The 19,833-nt window shown below is 44.9% G+C and overlaps 1 protein-coding gene across 1 annotated transcript in view; it reads right to left on the bottom strand.

The window, feature by feature from the left end:
- LOC138492324 (clustered mitochondria protein homolog) overlaps nt 1-19,833 on the bottom strand; it is a 1,100,229-nt gene that overhangs the window by 1,023,240 nt on the left and 57,156 nt on the right. The window lies entirely within an intron of this gene.

Raw genomic sequence — 19,833 nt, 5'->3', positions numbered from 1 at the left:
ACGAGGAGTCCTGTGTTCAGGACATTGTGAATGATCAGGGGGAAAAGTGTCTCCGACACAGGAATAAATGCAGACGCATTTGCTGCATACAATATCATGCACCCCAGACACAGCAGAACTCCCAGGCCAGTGCCACAATTCAACCCTGTGGCCTCAGGAAACTATCAGATCAACAGAAAGCCAATCTAGAGCAAGAGGTGTGGGCACTGGATGTCAATGCGGCCATATTCAATCTACAGTCCAGGAAACACCCCAGTTCAGAACGGCTACCTGATCGATGTGTGGAAAAACCTGAACTCCGCAATCTGTACTTTGGCCAACTATATAGTTGGGGTAGAGGCACAGAGAACCCCAGACAAGGCTCTCAATTGGTAACGTTGGGCGAGCAGCCAGGCTGCAACTCGAGAGGTGATGCAGGTTGGTTTTTAGATACAGTGAATTCCCAAGCTCACCAAAATGGAATGTCCACTCACTATTGTTGGGCGATAACAGTCAATTTATTACTACCATAAAGGATAAAAAGTCAGGTACGTATATAAAAATAAATAAGACTAACTTTAGAATAGAAATCTAAACAGATAATTTACCCTAATGTATACAGTTTTATGTGGTACCACGCTTACCTTTAAATTTAATGTTTATTAGGTTTATATAGCGCTTTAATCCAAAGCACTTTACAGTATAACAACAAGGTACAATAATGAAAGAAGCAGATTTACAATCATAACACGAACCAGTGATACAATATGTAGAACAATTTACTTAGATGAAGGGGAAGAGGGAAGGAGGGATGGGAGAGGAGAGGAGGTAGGTAAGGAAGGTTTCAAATGGCTGATTTAAGATCAGTGGGAGCTAGAAGAAGGGGAAGGGAGGGAACGGGAAGGGAAGGGAAGGGGTACCGGTGAGCTGGGGAGGAGAGAAGGTAGGGAAGAAAATTCAGGGGGGTGGGAGGGAGTGGAGAAGAAGGGCTTTCAAGGAGGTGCGGAAGGATGAGTAGGTAGGGGTGGAACAGATGGAAAGAGATTGGACTGCACCAACTGATGACTTATTAAAAAGCATTTTATTAAAAAGCATTTAAATTATCAGGCAAGGGATAACTTCATAAAACATTAGTGTAGTGTAGAAAGGCAGATAATTAAAAAAAGCAGAATTCTTTCTTTAGTGGTAAAGGAGGATCCCTCACCTGGGCAGCCCATAAGGAAAGGTTAAGGTGTACTTTATGTTGCCTTTTACAGCCTAGTCCAAATATGTTCATTAATAGTCGGTTTCTCTGTCTACAGATCCCACTACCCCAAAGTACCTGTGAAGCCACACGAGAACAGGATCAAAGACAAATCTGGGACCCCTGGATCAATCGAGAGGACGGAAAATGCTTGTCACTGTACCTTGGGTGTGCCTCGGAAGGCGAAGTGGTGGAGTTTCTCAGCTTTACTCAATGAGACCCCTCGATGATGGACGCCCTTTGGAAGAAGGAGTCGCTGGGATATCACGATCAAGAAGAAGGGAACCAAGCAGTGTCTGAAAAGGCAGCAATTTCTCAGTGGTCTCCTATGTCGGGTTGCTACACCAGCTGTGGATGTCCCACAAAGATTAAACTTGCTGTTGGCCATGACAAATTTTGGTTGAAGATAAGACCCTTGGTGGCTGTGGATGACTTTCGGTGGTGACAGGTGGAGTGGCAAAAGTAGTTGTTGGGTTTTAGGATTTTGCAGTTTACTGCATTTCGGTTCTTCCGTGCTGCCACACACCGGCGGACACTCCTCTGCAGGCAGCGACCCTGGATCTTCTCTGGCGTGGGAAAGTGGATAGAAGCCGTGGCAGGGATGCCCCTTGAAGATTTATTCGGATGGTTGGAACTTTGGCAGATCCAAGGCTCCAAACGCACTATGCCAGCGTACTCCCTCTTCCGGGCAATACCCAGCAACTTGGCTCCCAGCGGTCATGAACACTCCTCTGGACCCTGAACGACACAGACGAACTTCTTGGCTTCGGAATGTCTAGGCACTCCTCTTCTGGACACACAAAGTTCCCTTCTCCGGACGGCAGGCACAGAGGACTGGTTTCCTTCACACTTCGAGTGAAGAGCAGCACGTGCACGACGTTCCCTCGCAGCTACAGGAAGAGGCCTCTCTGGCTCAGTCCTTCAATCAGTACAGCAGCTTTCAGAGTTGATGAAGATACAGCCGCAGATTCCATGATGCAAGCTTAAGATGCCTTTAGCTTCTGCTTCAGGTTTCTTGTTTCAGCGTCTGACAAGGAGGCGAGTGTGAGGTGCCCTGTTATACAAAACACTCCCCATTCACTCAGCCTTGCCCAGCCAATCACTCACGTGCATTCATGCAGGCAGCACCCAATCAGGCTTCCAGGCATTCAGGCCATTCACCAGAAATCAGACACCCACAGACAACACCTTTCAGTGCACAACACTTAATTAATTCCAGTTTCAGTCCGGGCTAGCTTGGGGATTGCGTCAAACAAAAAAAACAGGCACCCACAACACAGAATTCCTATTGACTACTCACTCCATTCATGCAGGCTCCACCTCAAGGGTGGAGTCGCAGGAGGATAGCTCAGGGCCAATGTGCTCGCCTTGGAAGCAAGACGACAGGGAGCAACACAGGTTCGATACCCGGGTCTGCACTTAGAAACCTCTGGGTATCAATCGAGTTATAAATAACAGATCATATCATACCGACAACAAGCGGTCCCTGGGAAGGCTCCATCCAGTCTGGCAGGAGGCAGCCCCAGAGCCACATATGGTCCTTCTGCCTAACAGCCATTCAGGGGAAGGGAACAGAGTCAGGGCATTTCAGGACTTTGAGAAACAAGGGGGTAAGACAAAGGAAACCAAGAGGGCACCAGTGGCCATCTTGCCTTTGTGTAGGAATCCATTGATTCCTATGGCAGTGCCTGGGCATCCCAAAAATGAAGGCTACCCAGAGCCACTGTCAAGTGAGCATGTAGCTGCCTTCAGCCCATACCCTGCTCTGTGGGACACACCTGTGCCCATAAACATATACTAGGGGTACAAGGGAGTACTCCTACCCATAGGGATCCCATGTGTACTGGTCACCCAAAAGCTAACAATGAAGAGCTGCACTACCAGGAATCCAAACAGGACTTGTGCCGAAAAACACATAGAGAACATCAACAGAATAGTGGTAGGACAAGACGATAAAAAAGATAGGTTGGAACCACATAACCTTAGATAATCCTTTGTGGAGCAATAAGACGCTATCAGCGGTTCAGAAAACTGGACTGGGTCAGGGATGGACAGACAATATCATATTTTAAGTGACATAATTGTAGACGGGCAAATTACCCCATTTGCCAGACTTGCACAGACATATACCTTATCATAGAGAGCTCTACAGGTATATACAGCAGATATATGCGCTGAATGCTCAAATTCTAGATCTGGGGGCACTGCCCGTTCCATTCCCACTAGAAGTTAATGTCATCACTGAAAAAAATACCACAGAAAGCAGCTTCCATATAGTGTCAGGCAAGAACATCATTCACTACCCCACCAGTTCTCAAAGTGAATAAAGGATGGGTCAGGGATCTGGGCTCACTAGAGAAATGGGTGGAAGCTCTAACGCACGCCAAGGACTATATTATACCTGCCAAACTATAACTAGCACAACTAAAATATCTGCACAGAATATATTACTCTAGAGACAAACTCCATTAATGGGGTCGTGTCCCGGATCCCCATTGTCTTAAGATGCTAAATAGCTGTGTGCACATACATGGACACATACATACACATAATATGACACTGTCCCACAATACAGACCTATTGGTCCAGAGTGGTGACGCACCTATCCAGAGTCCTTGATGAGCAAATTCTGATCGATTCTAAGTTATATTGGGCATTTGGGGTGAGATGCAAGTCGGGAAAATATGCTAAACTGCTCCTCGAAATGGCTATGGGGGCTGCCCGGCATATCGCGTTGGGCAGTGAGGAAGCACCTTGCGTCTCAAAATGGAAAATGGAAGTAGACACCTGCATGGCCTTGAAGAAAGGTGTCTAATGGGTGCAGGGATGTACGCAAAAGCACAATAAAATCTGGCATTAATGGGAGGATTCAGCATAATGGGGATGCAGAACTGAACATGGGATGCCCCATTGCATCGCACTGCTGTTTCAGATTGTGTATCCTTCCATGGGTCGCTACATGCGATGCACCCCCCACCCCCATGTCTCTGCTAGTAAGACTAAGACCTTGGTTGCGTCAATATTCACTATGGGTTATTGCTTATATATTACGGTGCCAATGGGTGGGGATGGGATGCTGTAAGTTATATATGGTTGCATAGATATTCACAGATGTGACTAGTATTAACTATCATTGATGAATTTACCCACAGAGCAATGTCTGGTTATCAGTTTGTTGTTTAACCTTTTCATGAAAATCAATACAAAAAGGAATGGCTAATAGCTTGCAACTTGAAATGTTTTGTCTAATGCTCATCTCCGGCACAACAAAATAACAAGGATTACTTTCCGGCAATATATTGTACAGTCTATCAAATAATGTTCAGACTATGGTCTCCTGAATCCCCAGACACCCCAAAGCCCTTTATGTCCATAGCAATGGATGGTTCCACTGCGTTTCAGTACCTTTGTCTATGCAATCTTTAAACAAATTAAGAATAATGTTTGCTAGAGCAGTTGCACCCTAAGTAATTGCTGATGTTGCTATACATTAAAAACCATAATGGCTAGTTAGGCTGTAAACCTTTCCGTTGATATCGATTTATGATTGTAAAATGTGCTTTTCCATTACTGAAAATAATGCTTAAGCAAAATGTAAAAATGTTTTGGTTTTCGCTGGATTTCATTAGCTTCCTAGATAGAGCTCGTGTAAATGGTTGATTTGTCTAGAGTCTTAGTGAGCGGGACAGGCTGTCTTGCAGACACTTCAGAGTGCTTGTCTGCCAAAAGTGTAGGTTATAAAGATGAAAGTTCGAATCTCATGTAAATGATCCTCTCAATTATCTGAAGGATTGTTGGGTTACTTTGCCTGGGCGTTTATGGCCAGTGCCCAGACCATTGCGCTTTGACTGGTGAACCCAGTCCTTCGGTATAAGGGATTACATGGTTGATAACACACCCGTTGGCTAGGGTTGAGGGCTAGTCTTCAGTTCTCCCCTCTATAAAATGAAGGAGCACTTACAGGTAGGCTAACATCTAGTAGAAAGTGATGTCTCAATTGTGCATGCATAGGCCTCCCCCAACATGTCCTGTACCTTTACTCCGCTTTGGAGGTCCGATATGGCTTTCAGTTCAGAGGAGCCGAACTGTGTTATGGCAATGCCTGAAAAGGTGTAATCCAACATCCTGCACTAAAACGTACCCTCTATAGTAAGGAAAACCGACTAGCATAATGTCATTAGCATCTAAAGGGGTGCCGCCCGCTGTTGAATTATGCAATATACCATCGTTAACTTGACACATGCACTCTCACTAGTTACCGCCTCTTGCTGTATCCAATCAAATGCATTCAAATTACACAATTGAATTAAAACTTACGTTTGTTTATGGTGCGCCCTAACCGGACCTAATTTCAGATACTCTGCCAAGGGGGAAAGATTAAATGCTGTACAGTGCACAGTCACAAAAATATGCCAGATCTAGTCTCAGCGCAACTGTAACTACAAATATATCAAATTTAGAATAATACTTCTACTAAAGAATTGGGAGGGGAGTTCAGCACTCCAAAACGTATTGCAAGCAGCATTACATTTAGCTATTCATTTTCAAAAATAATATGCTCCTAAGCAAGTCGTCTGAGAGAAAGATCAAGTTATAACAAGGAAGCAAACATACACAGAATACCACTGATGTCAGTATGGCCCGAAGGAACACGCCTAGTGTGTCAGAAGTAACAGTGCGAGAAGAAATGAATTCCCAGGTTACTTGTTGAAACGTGCTGTGTCGCTGTACAGACCATCAATGGCATTCGTTGCTTGGTTCTTCTGCTGCCTCTCCGCTGGAGGGTTTGAAAAGGAATATTAAGCTAAAAGCAAACCTAAATAAACGAGCATGGATCTTCGGCCGATTCGCCACAGGCACAAATTAGGCAAAGGAATTTTGCTCGAGTTATGCAGCAAACAAAATTAGCCGCAGGATATAAAGCGATCGTTTTGGGCCCCATTACACACATGGCAGCCAGGTAGAGGGGCATTAGCACCATGTTTATTTATGTGTGCACCCCATTCAATTTCGCCATCTCCGTAAGAGCATAGCTGCTGGGTGGCCGTTTGTGCAATACTGAATGTACCAGTGCCGATTTAGGATACACAAATGGGTGTTCACCGATTTTCACGGGCCATTCCCCAAGCAAATATGGGAGTTGCCTAGTGTGCTTCCACATACTCCAATTGGAGAAGAGCTAAATGGATGGTGTGATTGTGAAAAAACTGAAGATGAAATTCTTTCTGGATGGAGCTAAATTCAGTTGCATTTATCTGGCAGTCCACATTTCTGAGAAGTGGCCTTTTCCATTGTAAATATCCAACACTCCTTAACTTCCCAAGCTAGCAAGACCAGCCCCTTGAACCCATGGTGCAAATGTAGAAACCCTAAGCAGGATCTCGGCTGAAGTGTGGTTCATTAGTCTGGGCATATGGCAAATTGCTCTGCTTTACAAATAGTTGAAAAGAATGTTCATAACACTTTTCGGGGATTACCTACACCACCCATTTCTCGGATTCACACAGAGATGGGTGTTGATTATGTGAAGATTTAAATAGTTCCAGTCCAGTTATCCAATGGCCAAGGATCTGGACTACTGATGCCCATCACCCAGGACCCATCACAAAGAAGATATAGTGCATTGAAAACCAAGTACCGTTTACATAAAAACTGGTCTGTATAACATTCATTGGAGAAAGCTGGTTTGCTGGAAATCGCTCCCAAGTAATGATAAATTCAGTCTCCATTATTAAAAGGCATCTTGCTTGATAACAGGGATCTGAGAAACCATCCGTGAGAGCGTTTACTATCCTCTCTCCTGTGCCCAGTGCAGCAAAATATCAAATGTTGTCGATAACATTGCAATACTATTTTTATAACCAAAATATACAAATGAATCATTTCCCACTACCTGCAGTATCAGAGAAGTGGGAATAGAATCTCATTGATTGCCATTGTGCTTTTTGCCCGGAGGCAAGGGATACCCTAAAACAGTTCCTATTATTTTGTACGCCACAACTCAATTAGGTACCCTTACTAAAAATCAGAACCTTTGGCAATGTTGTCCGGTTGGATCAATCCTTATTAGCTTTGGAGGCGGGAGTGACCTGGGCTTTGTCTTTATTCACAGCAAAAGCGCGAGTTATTTCAATGTGCAGTGTTCTTCTTGGGTTCTTCAATGTCATTAACAATTTCCATTATGATGTGTGTAGCAGCAACCATATTTTTATTTGATTAGGTGCTGCATGCTTTGAACAGGTTTGTCCTGGGCTTAGTGTTAGCTTTCGGTATCGATTCCTATCAAGTGCTGTCAAATTGACTATCTTTTTATGGTTTTCTAAAGCGCAAGCATACACCATCAACGCACCTTGGCATTATTGAAGAAATTACAACACCAAGACAGCACAGTTAGATCAGGTGAACACAAGATGGGATGCCTCCAATTGCGATACTTAAAAGCAGGGTCTTAAACAATTGTGCGTTTTTGAACTTGGCTTTTATAGGAGAACTGCCAAAATAAACGTTTTTTCACTGACTGAAGGGTACAGGGAATGGGCCCTCTCTTGTGAGCTCCATGAGCAGTGCGTTGCTCCTTCAGACAGAATTCGCTGTAGAGCTTTAGGTTCCTCAATAGGATTTCTGTACATCAACCTGCACCCAAACTTTGTGGGGTTCCCTGAGGGCCCACACAATGTTGTTAGTCAACATCCATTTGGCTGCTGCTGAGTGAGAGGTTTTGATGAGTTAACATCAAGTGCAGTAGTGAGGATGCAACAGGATGTCTTACTTTTAAAAATTCCAATCCCAATCCAATCGACTTTAAAAAAAAAAAAAAAAAAAAAAAAATAGGCCCACTTCATATGTATGCTGGTGTACGGGTCCAGTTGACGGTTCCCTATTTGGAGGGCATCTTTACCACACCAGAAAGCCCCGTCCCTCAATTGGACACAAGTTGTTCATTTTCATAAGAAAGACTCAGACTACCAATTGTCCCTAGGTACACTGGTGTTTGGGTAGTAGTTGCCTTATTTGTGGTGCAGGCAGTTTTTAAGCGTATGCTGGATAGGGTAGGTAGCCAGTGAAATTCTCTTAGGATGGGGAGATGTGGTCAAATTTCTCGCCTCCCATTAAGCGTGCAGCAGAGTTTTGAATCCTCCTAATGGGGCCAGGCGTGTTAAAACGTCAGTGGGGATGTGCCCGCCATCAAGTTGTGAGATTAGCAAAGCCCAGACAGGTAGAAGGAAGAGTATTTCCATAGGAGGGCCAGCCGATACCAGGAAGTTTGAGATTTGTTGATGATCTGTTGTCATAACCAGAGCGGCTCGGCACATGGGGCGAAACTGAGGTGTGTATCCATCAAGGGTCACGTCATTCAGCTACCCTTTGATGGCTTCATTTTTAAATGGATGGCCTTTCTCCATCACAAAAGTAGTTGATGGGCCGCCACATCAACCAACAAAGGCTGTGAGATCATCAGCCTTTTTCACAAGCTGGTAACCATCAACCCTATGTGGGTACTCTTAACTCACACCACACAACCCTCTGCCTTCATCATTTGGCCTGCAACTAACTTACGCCTCTACTCACTAGTTTATAAAACCGTCCTCCACCAGCAGATCACTAGTTGCCTTTTATTTCATTGTGTTGCTTGCCATTAGCCTTTCATTTAGTTGCGCTGGCACCTGATGGATTGCATTTATTTGTGTTATTACCAGCGTTTCACTTACATTGTGTTGGTTGATACTGGCCTAGTATCTTAGCTACTGCTCCCCCCCTAACCTTTCTTGCCCCCTCAATAAGTGCCTACCCATCCTATATTTGTCTTTTTTTCAGTATCTAATGGTGACACAGATAGTGGACTGATCAGAAACACCGTTTTAGGAAGAGCAACAGTGGATGGCAAATGTCCTTGCCAGGGTGCTTTAAGAAAGGGTTGAATGATGCACAAGTAAGTTGAGATTCAGTTAGTGGTGGGCACAAATAATGGTGCCAAAGCAAAGAAAAAGGAATACATACAAAGATTATGCACAGCAATGTCATAGTGAGATATTTACAAGCAGTGCACATGCACAGTATTTGCCATATTTACAACACAAGAGGCAATTACAGGAGCGGTTCTAAGAGCAGAACAGATGAGGTGTGCCCTTCTTGGAAAGGTAGAGTTTTTCTGTGCGAATTTGAATGCAGGCACAGTGGTAGTATTTTGGATTGCAGGGCTAGAGGAATTCCATTGAAAGGCATGTGTGGGCAAAACAGCAGAAGAGGGCAAAATGGGAGATGGGAATGTAGAGAATGGGTCGTGCTCAAGACTGAAACGAGGGAGGGGTGGGGACAATCGAGATCCCAGCCAGGGTGTCTGCTCCCTAATGAGCTCCTTATGCATCTTGCAAATCCTGCGGCCAACAGCTTTGCGAGCCGTTTCTGTTGGAATGCGAAAGGGGGGGGGGCTGTTGCTCCACTTCAATGGGCCTGGGCTGGGTTGGAAAACTCACGCTCAGATCCCTCCTCACCTGTGCTGTGCTTTGGCCACGTGGCTCGGATTTGCACTATGACCTGTACCCGGTATCAGCCGACGTTTGCACAGATGCTCTGCAGGACGGGGTGGTGGTGGCATCCTCTTGGTGGTTCCCGATTTCAAGGTGTATGTCGTGGGCCTGGTGGGTGGCCTGGCAAGCCAAGGCAGTATAGTGCTACACTGGGAGGAACTCTGGTCGATTACTGCGGCCTAGGTGCTGTGCAGCCCGGGGGCCCATGCTTGGCTGGGCAGGGAGACCCCACAGCCCGCAGTGGTATTTGCCCTGTCCTGGGACTGAACCTAACTCCAGCTCGCCATAATCTTGGGGCTGGACTAGCTTGCTTGGGAGGAGGACGTCTGATCGGTTACACCTAGCCATGCTCCTTGGAGATCTCTGGCTCGGCGTCAGTGACTTGGAGTGGCAGCTTTCTTGCCAGGGGCGCCCTTGAAGCTCCATGAGCTGGAGGAGTGCAGGTCTGGAACCCTCTGATGCGAATCAGACAACGCTCTCCTTCGATGGTGGGGGTGGGGTGCCTCTGGATAAACAGTGCTCGGCAGGACTCTGCTGAACAAAGGTCATCAACAGTAGAAGATGGTGTCGCCACAAAGTCCGCTTAGCTCCACTCCATCCAAAAGTCCTTAAAACCTTTGTCACATAAGGAAGATAAACTGGAAAAACGGTCTCGTAGGAATAATATTAGGACCATAGGTATGGTAGAAACGAATAATACAGACATCATTGAGCGGTTTGTTGAGCAACTGCTAAAAGAAACCTAATATCATAACAGGTTTGCTACGTCTTTCCTCGTAGGATGGGGGGACACTTTAGGTGTATTCTCCCTCGAATGTTGGTCATGTTGCGATAGTTACTGTTTGGGTGTATTTGGTTGGTTTGAGCTTCCCCACCATAGTGAATTACGCTATGACCCTGTTAGTGGTTTGGGATGGGATGTATTCACTGGTCCTTTGGGGTTGCATGTAGGGGAGGGTGCAGGACTCCGGGATCCCTCATCAGAAAAGTGACATGTTTTGGTTTTCTGTATTTGTTAAGTCTAACAATATGACAACTGCTTACAGGAAGCTTGAATGGACTATATTTGCCCCATTCGACAAAGCCTGCATTTAGTGATCGGCCACTAAAATGGGTAGGATTAAGCTACCGTTGTCAAACGTTCAAGGTGTGAATTATTACCATAAAGCCAGGACAATGATGCATTATCAAGACAGGCACTACATTAACATCGTTTTAGAGAAGACAAACTTACATCCAGAAATTGAGACGCAATTCGCTAAAAGGTGGAGAGGTCACAGTTGTTTTTCGTTCTCCACTTATCCTAGAGGCGTTAGCATATGAAAACATAAGTCGCTGGGATTTAGGCTTATTGAATCCAAGCAAGACCCCGACAGCAGAACGTTGATGGTAACAGAGCTCCCGACATGGTTGCCCTGTCACTATGATTAACAGCTATGCCCCTAATACAGACATAGCAACAGTTATTGAGATTTAAAGACAATGTGATTATTGGGGGGTGTTCAATACTTCTTTAGATAGATATGCTAGCACCCCCTCAGCCGCTATCTAAAATAGCTGTCAGGGTCAAACAACTATGTGACCTTTATGGGTTGACTGAGGTGAGCAGGAGCAGAGTTCAACACTCTACGACACGTATTCACTATATTATCATGTGGAACCAGGGGTGGTGGGGGGACAGATGAATTGATGAAAGAGCTATGCACCCCTGCACATTCTGTAATCGCTCCCCAGTAAGCATTCACTTTCCGGATGTGCTGAGAACTAATAAGGATTGGAAATTGAAGGCGGGTGCCCTGTCTAATTTGGTATTCAGGACCTTCCTACAAGATATAGTACAGGAACAAAGTGAACAGCTACCCCACCCTCAGATCTCCAGATCTAGTCAAAACTCTACTCTCAGTGCAAACGTATCATTAGAAATGCACAACGCCTTTGTATTTTCTTTGTGCATGGAAGTTCATTCATTTCAACTTATTATGCACAATTCATATCAGTCATAGTATCAGAAAATACATACATATAAACAGACATAAAACATGTGACAACAACAAAGCAACCACTTTTCTGTTTGTTCTTAGGATGTTGTTTTAACAGTTGCATCGACACGACACGGTCACTGGCAATGAGAGAGGCAAGTGGTGGAGGACAGCAGCAGCACTGAATCAGTGTTCGGCTGACCATGGGCGAGGATCTAGATCAGTTTATTGAAGAACAGAAGACTAAGTTGCACATGACGAGGCCGATTTGGAAAAGGACAGCCCATATATAGAACGAACGGCATTTCGCATTTAATTAGGACACCTCTCCAGGAGAAATTACCAGAGTGGAGTGATGGAACTAGGATCCAGATAACATAATCGTTTTCCAAGGATCAGAGTGCATGCCAGATTACACAAAATGGTTAGGATACTGATTAAGATCTCGCAATCAATTATTTGTCCGTCCTGATGAAGGCCCATTAGAACATCGCACAGTATGGTCTCTTGGATGTGCAAACTAGTATCAAAAGGAAAAGGGCCAAAACACTTCGTGTCAACGCAACTGTTAAAACAACATCCTATGAGCAAACAAAAAGGAGTGAGAGAGAGTGCGAGAGAGTGAGTGAGAGTGAGACTGTCCCGATCACAGTTCAAGAAATTCACACTTTTATCCAAAATCTTCTTGGAGGGAAGTCTCTGGGTCCAGATAGCCTGTCCTGAGACTTCTACAAGGCATATGCTGCCACTCTTATGTTTATGTGTGTGCTTGTATCGTACCGGTAGCCCACAGGCATCAGGGCGCTGGTAACATAACAATACTAGACATACAATAGGACACGCCTTAAGCATCCAAACGGACTCCATTTCCTAAAAAACGGTACGATCACTTGAAAAGGAATGTCTTCAGGCATTTCCTAAAAATTTGATAATTCTCTTCCAAACGCATGGTGGGCAGTAGTTTATTTCACTGTTGCCTCTTAGCACCTTAATGTATACAACCATGTGTTTGAATGTGGGGTGTTGCCTGAAACCAAGAGAGGCTGGGATTACATTGTTGCTGAAAGCAAACAAAGCAATGACCCTATGGAGTGTACAGCATTCAGGCCAAATTCACTCAAACATGGATAACAAAATTCTCCCTGAAAGAACTGATAATAGGCTTGCCACATTCATGTCCAGGTTCATTTCATGGCCTGCAGCGTTGGGTTGGTCTGATCCACATCCTGAATCCAGACTTGCCTGTGGTCTCAGCCCTTCTCGATGCAGAGAAGGTCTTTGATTCTACTGTATGGAAATTCCTGGTTGAGATACTCCATAGGATGGGAGGTGGGTCCTTCATCTCGGTGTCATGTTGCTGGATGGAACCCTCGAGTTTGCAAACAGTTTGTGATTTCAGTGGCACCCTAAAGACTAGGTGCCTAGGCATAGAGATCACTAGTCGCCCCAATGTATTATTTCAAGAGAATTATGGGCTAGTCTCGAGGAAAGCTAGCAATTTAGTTCTAGGTGGAGGAACCTCCGACTCTCGCTGTTTGGGAGAATTTCACTCATTAGGATGGCACACCACTTAGATTCCTTCATTTATGAATGTTCCTCTCGTTTTCCCCCTCATATACATTTTTTAAAACTCTGAAGGGCATTCTTTCAAAACTTGTTTGGGCAGGTAAGCAGGTTAGGGTCAGCTGGGATAAACTGATGGCTCCACTTGTTCAGGGAGGGTTTGCTTTGCCGGATTTTAAAAGATATCTAGTGTCTCAAGCACAATTCCGCTCACACTGGCATTCACCTAACCCTCATTCCCACATGAATACTGAAATGCCAATATCGGAGCAGCACTACTCAGTTGTGTTATCCATAAAGCCATCACAAATTAGGTTAATCACATTAATGAGGAGGCCTGTACATCTGTAGCTTGGGCCTGTATTGCAGATAAATTGGCTGTCAGGCTGCTATATTCGCCTCTACTCCCATTATTAATATCTCTAGTATATCTAAAACTAGTGAAAGACTTTAAATGTATGAATTAACTAGGGCGGATTGGGCTAGCTGACCTCTTCTTGGATGACTAATTCATAAAATTGGATGGATACAAGGAATTGAGCGGTACATCTGCTTTGGACATTTTTATGCATTTCAAGATTTGCAGCACCTTTAAAGAAATGTTCAACTTGTTCCTGTCCCATCCTCCTAGAAAAACGGCTGGCCTTTCTGAAAAGGTTTACAATTGGACCACTTTGGACATGATTTCAAGGGCCTCTTGATTCATAGTCCACCAATATATGGGGGTGAACAAGATGTAAAATTGAAATAAACATCCCACTAGCACCTGGAAACAGCCGACATATACTTTGAAAGTGCATGAAAAAAAAAATACCCATATACGTCTCACGCTAAGACAGCCTAGGAGAGGAATCTGCACCTCGGGTGTGAATATAAAGTTCCACTAGAAAACCAACAAGCCGCAGCAATGATCAGACTGGTCCAGTCATGCCGTAGCGCATCTGGTGTCAATCTGCCGTGGTTACAGCGTGGGGCCATGGCTTGCAGCATTTTGCGAGCTACCTCGCAAGAAGACGTTCAAGTACGCTTTGAAAACGACGATCCATGCTTCCTAGTCAACTGGCATTCATCTTGCCAGCGAAGGACAGGGGAATTCCTCATCACTCTGAAATACAGCAAAACGTGCTGAACCCTCAAGATCGCTCTTATAAAGGAAACGTAGCCATTCTTGCCAACTCGGGTATTCTTAGTCATGTAAAAATACATTTTCGATACATCGGTATTTATCTTGCGACACGTACGTTTTTTGGTTCCAATCATCACGACTGATAAAAAGGTGCATCTTATAAGTCCTCTTCAGATCAGATGAAACCGTATTAAAAGCTCCACTTTGTGGCATAGACTGCTGATCCTCTGGTCTGAACAGCAGCACAGCAGACACTCGTGCATCTGTTGCTCCTGTTTTTGGGATGCACTTACCGAATTTTAGGACATAAAACAAACAGGCAGGTATGTCACTGCCCTGGACGTCTGATAGCACTTGCTACCACAGTTTCGTAGTTTGTTTTTACCACTGTAAATAATTGGCGTTTTCATTATCCAAGTCAACAGTACTCATTTTACTGGCCTCGGACCAATGAAAGCGGGGACATCCCTGTTCGTGGTTCGAAATGATTTAATGTGCAGGAGCTAAACCCAGCTCCAGGGTATCGGGCATCACCTTATGTCACAAGCTGCCCCTGGGAACAGAAGGGAATACAAAGCACAAAACAAATCTAAATTCATGCAACATGAATTTTTATTCATGATGAATTGTGCTTTAAATGTCTCCTAGACATGCTTCTCGTACACATTCCCTAAAATACAAAATTCATGTCACATATTTATTTATGCTTGCACTTATTTCAGCGCACAAAGCCTGGAGGCATTTAGGAGCTAGTTACAGAAAGTGCATGGTACATTGGTGCAAGAATACACGTTTACAGACATAATGGCGCGTGTACACAGACTGACAAAGCCTCCCCTCACGTTACAAGGGGGCTATATCAGGCAGCATACGAGTGAGGTATGATTACATAGACTGGCAAAGTCACACCTCAAGGAGTGAGGGGCAACATCAATCAGGCTGAAACACGGTAAGGACTGCGCAGGTGAGTGTTAGGGAGAATTCTCATAAATGTGCTAATTCCCCTTCACCTTAGAGACCCCCAGCAACATTGCTGGATTTTGAGGACTTTATTTTCTTACCTGGAAAGAGTGTGAGCCTTTTTCCCACTCTTTCATGTATTTTGATGTGTGTTTTACTCTTGTGTTTTTTGATTATGGAGTTTTAGATAACTCCATAGGTATCATCTTTTCATATCTGTTATTCAGCACCTTCATGCAGTGACACAGGGATGTCTTTTAGATTCCCAAAAGGATTAAATACCTTCTCTGGGAAAAACTACAGTTTCCCAGAGAATGTAAGTTTAAATTGACTTTACTAGTCTTCTTAAATTCCTAGACCCAGCACATAGTATCTTAAAATAAGAGTGCTGGCGAGGTTACAAAGTATCCCCTGTGTCTAAAAACTCATGTAGCAGTAAAATGCTACCCTTTCGTATCGAAATGGCTGGTGGCAGTGGTTTTGCAACAAACTACCATGATTTTCCCGACCGCGAACACCGGTAGCTAAAAATCGCGGGAGCCATATTTTTCAAGATGGCGCCTTAACCCCTTTTGTTTAAACGGGTCCCGGTCTTCTTTTTTCGCCATTTCCTTTCGGAAAGGTCCTTCTAGTGTTTCTCTCTGCACGCCAAACTAGGTTTGGTCCCTTTATTCGTATGCCTTTGGCAGGCTTCAGGACTGAAGACCGCCTCCGGCGTCAGTGTCTGGGGTGGGCAGGAAGTGAGGGAGGTGCCCGAAACTCTCTGTGCTTACTCTCCTAGGAGACCCAAATGCACTTGGGTGTGATTGGCTGGCTGACTTTCTGGCAAGGACAGCCACCCTGCTGGCCGGGTAGAGGCTAGGCTGGAATGAAAGGGAGAAAACTGTTTAAAAGGCGAGTCTCTGGACTTGGAAGGCAGAGTCGACCACTGGAACGAAAGAACCGAAGACGAGCTGGAAGAGGACGGTGCTGCAACTCCTGGACTGTTGGTTTGGACGGTGAGGCCCTGCTTCAGGTCCGAATTGCCAAGTTCATCTCGACAGAGAAGCCTCTTCAAGAGCAACTTCTTCCTTTCAGTTGGTGGGACCAATCAACTCGTAAGCCACCTGGAAAACATTCTCGAAGCTGGTTAGGATTAACCAGGGAGAGGGATACCAGCTTGTGTGCTTGAATTACAGCTACTGTAGGAAGCAGGCGCTAAAAAGCACTCAGCTATTTCAAACCCTGAGAATGGTACAACGGACCTTCTGAATAGTGCAGGTCTTCGAAGCGGGTACATTAATTCACTGACAAATATTACCAGGTGGGGCACATGCTTACACATACTCCTGGCTTGTGTAAACAAACCATCCATGCAACAACCATCTTAAAAGCCGACGTGATAACATGATCCCTTAATAACTACTAAAACATGAGGCACTGAAATGGAATGAAAACTAACGGTTCAAGGACTAACACCAGGATCCTCTGCAGTGTCACCCTTTCCGTACACCAGTGATCCCCCACGTGTTGTTCGCAGCACTCTAAAAAGGCCTCTGCCAGCTCCTGCTGTGGGAGCTGCCTGGTAGAGGAGGTGCTAGAATGGCAAAACAGCGATAGGGTAGGCACAGTTGGGGGCCTCACAAGACATCTCCACACCAAGGATGGTCTTGGCCGCCTGGTATGCAATAGCATTTAGGGTGCATCGGGAGTGGGCTGTGGCGCAGGTGCGCTAGAGACCGAGTGTAATGGTCTTGCACCCTGTGCCGTATTATCCATTAGGCCAAGTAGGCACCGGACCTATGGGCCCCATGACAACGGATCAAAATAAAGCAGTGCAGAAAAAGAAAAACGTATTAGGAGATAATTTGCAGGTTGGGGGGGGCAACATTTCGACTGCCTAGGGGCCTCCAGAGGGTTTAATCAGGCACTGCATCCACCTGTGTCCAATTACTGTTTTACGATGCAAGGAATGCGTAAACTGACCACTCAGACGAATCCAAGACACTGGTATTCACCTTTATGCCAAGCCACCCTACCCTCGGTTAAACATATTGTTTCCAAGACCACCTCCCCCCCAGTAAAAATATTGCTGCTATATCTGATTGCATTGTCTATTAAAAAGAGTCACTGTACTCCCTTACTGAAGAGTCGCGCTCCCCTCGAGGACATGCTTCGGGCCCCCCTACAGGGGCCAGCCCCACAGTTTGAAGACCACTGAAAGAGCTGTGAATTTGCCAGGAACCATGTACAGCAATAAGCAACAATAATCGATTGGCAAAGCTTTTCTGCCTGGGTTGCATAGGTCACAAATTGAGCAAGTGGGCAGGGGCTGAGGAAAGGCTGAAGACGTTACACTTAGCTGCCAGGCATTTACACCTTTGCCCCTTTAAACTGCAGAAAAAGGCACTCCGAACTGCAACTACACAGCATGGGCGTTCAGTGTGTAGGTCAATGCTCAGGGAGCTAGCAACAAAGCAAATCTGGTAATTGAGGACAGCTGATGGGACGGGTCCCAATGTCCTCACGGAGGCAACGCTACTACAGCGCCAACCATCCCCTAGCCCGGCCTGGGCTAAACCCATTCCAGACTCTGCCACAGTGTCTGCCCAACTTGGAGCTGCAGAATCCCCAAATCTGGACTGCTCGCTGTAGTTGCTTGGAGAAGGCAGTCAAAGTGTTGGAACAAACTGGGATTCCCTTTCTGCGGCTGCACTCTGGTAAGGGGTAATAATAGGCTTCTGGCAGAAGTAAGACAACCTACCATAAATTGTGCTTTAGTGTGGTGCAATCTTTTTGTAGCGACATGGTTGGGCATTCCAGGAAAAAAAATGTCATATGGTCTTTTGCGCATTTGGCAAATGCATCAATGGCACATAGGCGACATGCATGGCTTACTATAGATTAAATAACTTTAAAAACGCATTTTGAAATGCAGCTCTGTCATTACATTCACCAAAAAGGAGGTAGCCAATTTACACATTGCAAGGTTTTATATAGAATAGCATTTGTTTTTTTTAATAAAGGAATACTTACTATCCAAGCTATTAAAACTTACTTATCTAGAGTTCTCGAACTGAAAAGGGATTCGTAAGACACATTCCAAGCAACGGAAAATGCAGTTCACGAAAAGCAGACAATGTTAATCTGAGTTTAGATTCAACACCCAGTAACGTCCCTAAAATATTAGGCATGACAGCAAGATAACATGGAAGGAAAGGGGAGACAAATCCGGGGTTAAGGCAGGGATAAGGCAACAAAGGGCGGGTGTGGGTCAATTAAAAATGGGGGTGTGGCACAGATGACAGATGCAAAGTCTCCAGAAGCATACTGCAAAAATTCACACAGGCCACTAGCCCATAAAGAAATCTCTTTGTTCCGTTCTTGCAAAAAGGCAACCAGGAGGAAAACCACCACTAGTCTCCTTAGTGGGGTAACTAAAAACAGACCATAAAAGAAAAAAAAAAAAAAAGCACACCCATGTTCAGATGGCCTGTAACCACTGCAGTGCCCAACTCTTATTAGATCCTTCAAAGGTCTTAGTGGACTCCGATTCAACACAAATAAATCAGTTGCCCTCATATACCACTTTGAGCTTGGTGGGATATCACTGCAATGCCACCACTTTCAGATCAAAGATTTCTGACGCACCTGTTGCATCTTTTGTTGCCTGTCCATTGAATACATTCTCAGGAACATCTTCTACCCCTTTCAAGTTCAGCATATTGACATTTGCTTAAAACTTTTTATTAATTAATATTAATTGTGGTTACAGATACAGCATCGCCATTTCCATCTTGTATTCAAATCATCACACAAATACATCTCAAACACACTGTTACATGGCAGTTTCATCACCGGAGAGCATTTCACACAAATACATGCGAAAGGGACCGCATATGTCCTTTGGTCGACTTGCGCCGGGTTTGGTCTAAACATATTGCTCCTCACACTCGTTGACATAAGTCAGTTTGCGAAGGAAATTGGTCATGCTTGGTGGTGTAGAACTTTTCCAAGTCTGTAGAATACACTTCTTTGTCACCGCGCATGAGACATTGAATAGTCTTCTGGTTTTCTCGGAACACTTACCAATGTCTCAGAATAGGTATTTCTGAGGAGTCAACTGTGGGGGTATCTGCGTAATTTCCGTCAGCATCTCAGCCACCTTTCCCCAGAATACCACCAGTGCTGGACACTCCCAGTACATATGAAAGGAACCCACCTGTGGGGAACCACACTTGGGGCACCCACCAGCACAATCCATTGCCAATTTGGCCACTTTAGCCGGTGTGTAAGTGTAGTCTATTTAGGATTTTGAATTGGATCAGGCGCAAACCAGCGTTTAGTGAAACTTTTTTCTTAAGTGCACAATATCTGTTCCATTCATCATCGGGAATGGGTGCCTGCAAGTCTGTTTCCCATTTATCCTTGACCAGTTTTGTTGTGGGGGTATGGGTCTGTACTGATATATACAAT

This window comes from Ambystoma mexicanum, chromosome 10 (genome assembly GCF_040938575.1).
Source record: "Ambystoma mexicanum isolate Mex_15411 chromosome 10, UKY_AmexF1_1, whole genome shotgun sequence".
Lineage (NCBI taxonomy): Eukaryota > Metazoa > Chordata > Amphibia > Caudata > Ambystomatidae > Ambystoma > Ambystoma mexicanum.
The sequence above is the reverse complement of the archived record's forward strand: the minus strand, read 5'-3'. Positions and strand labels throughout refer to the sequence as shown.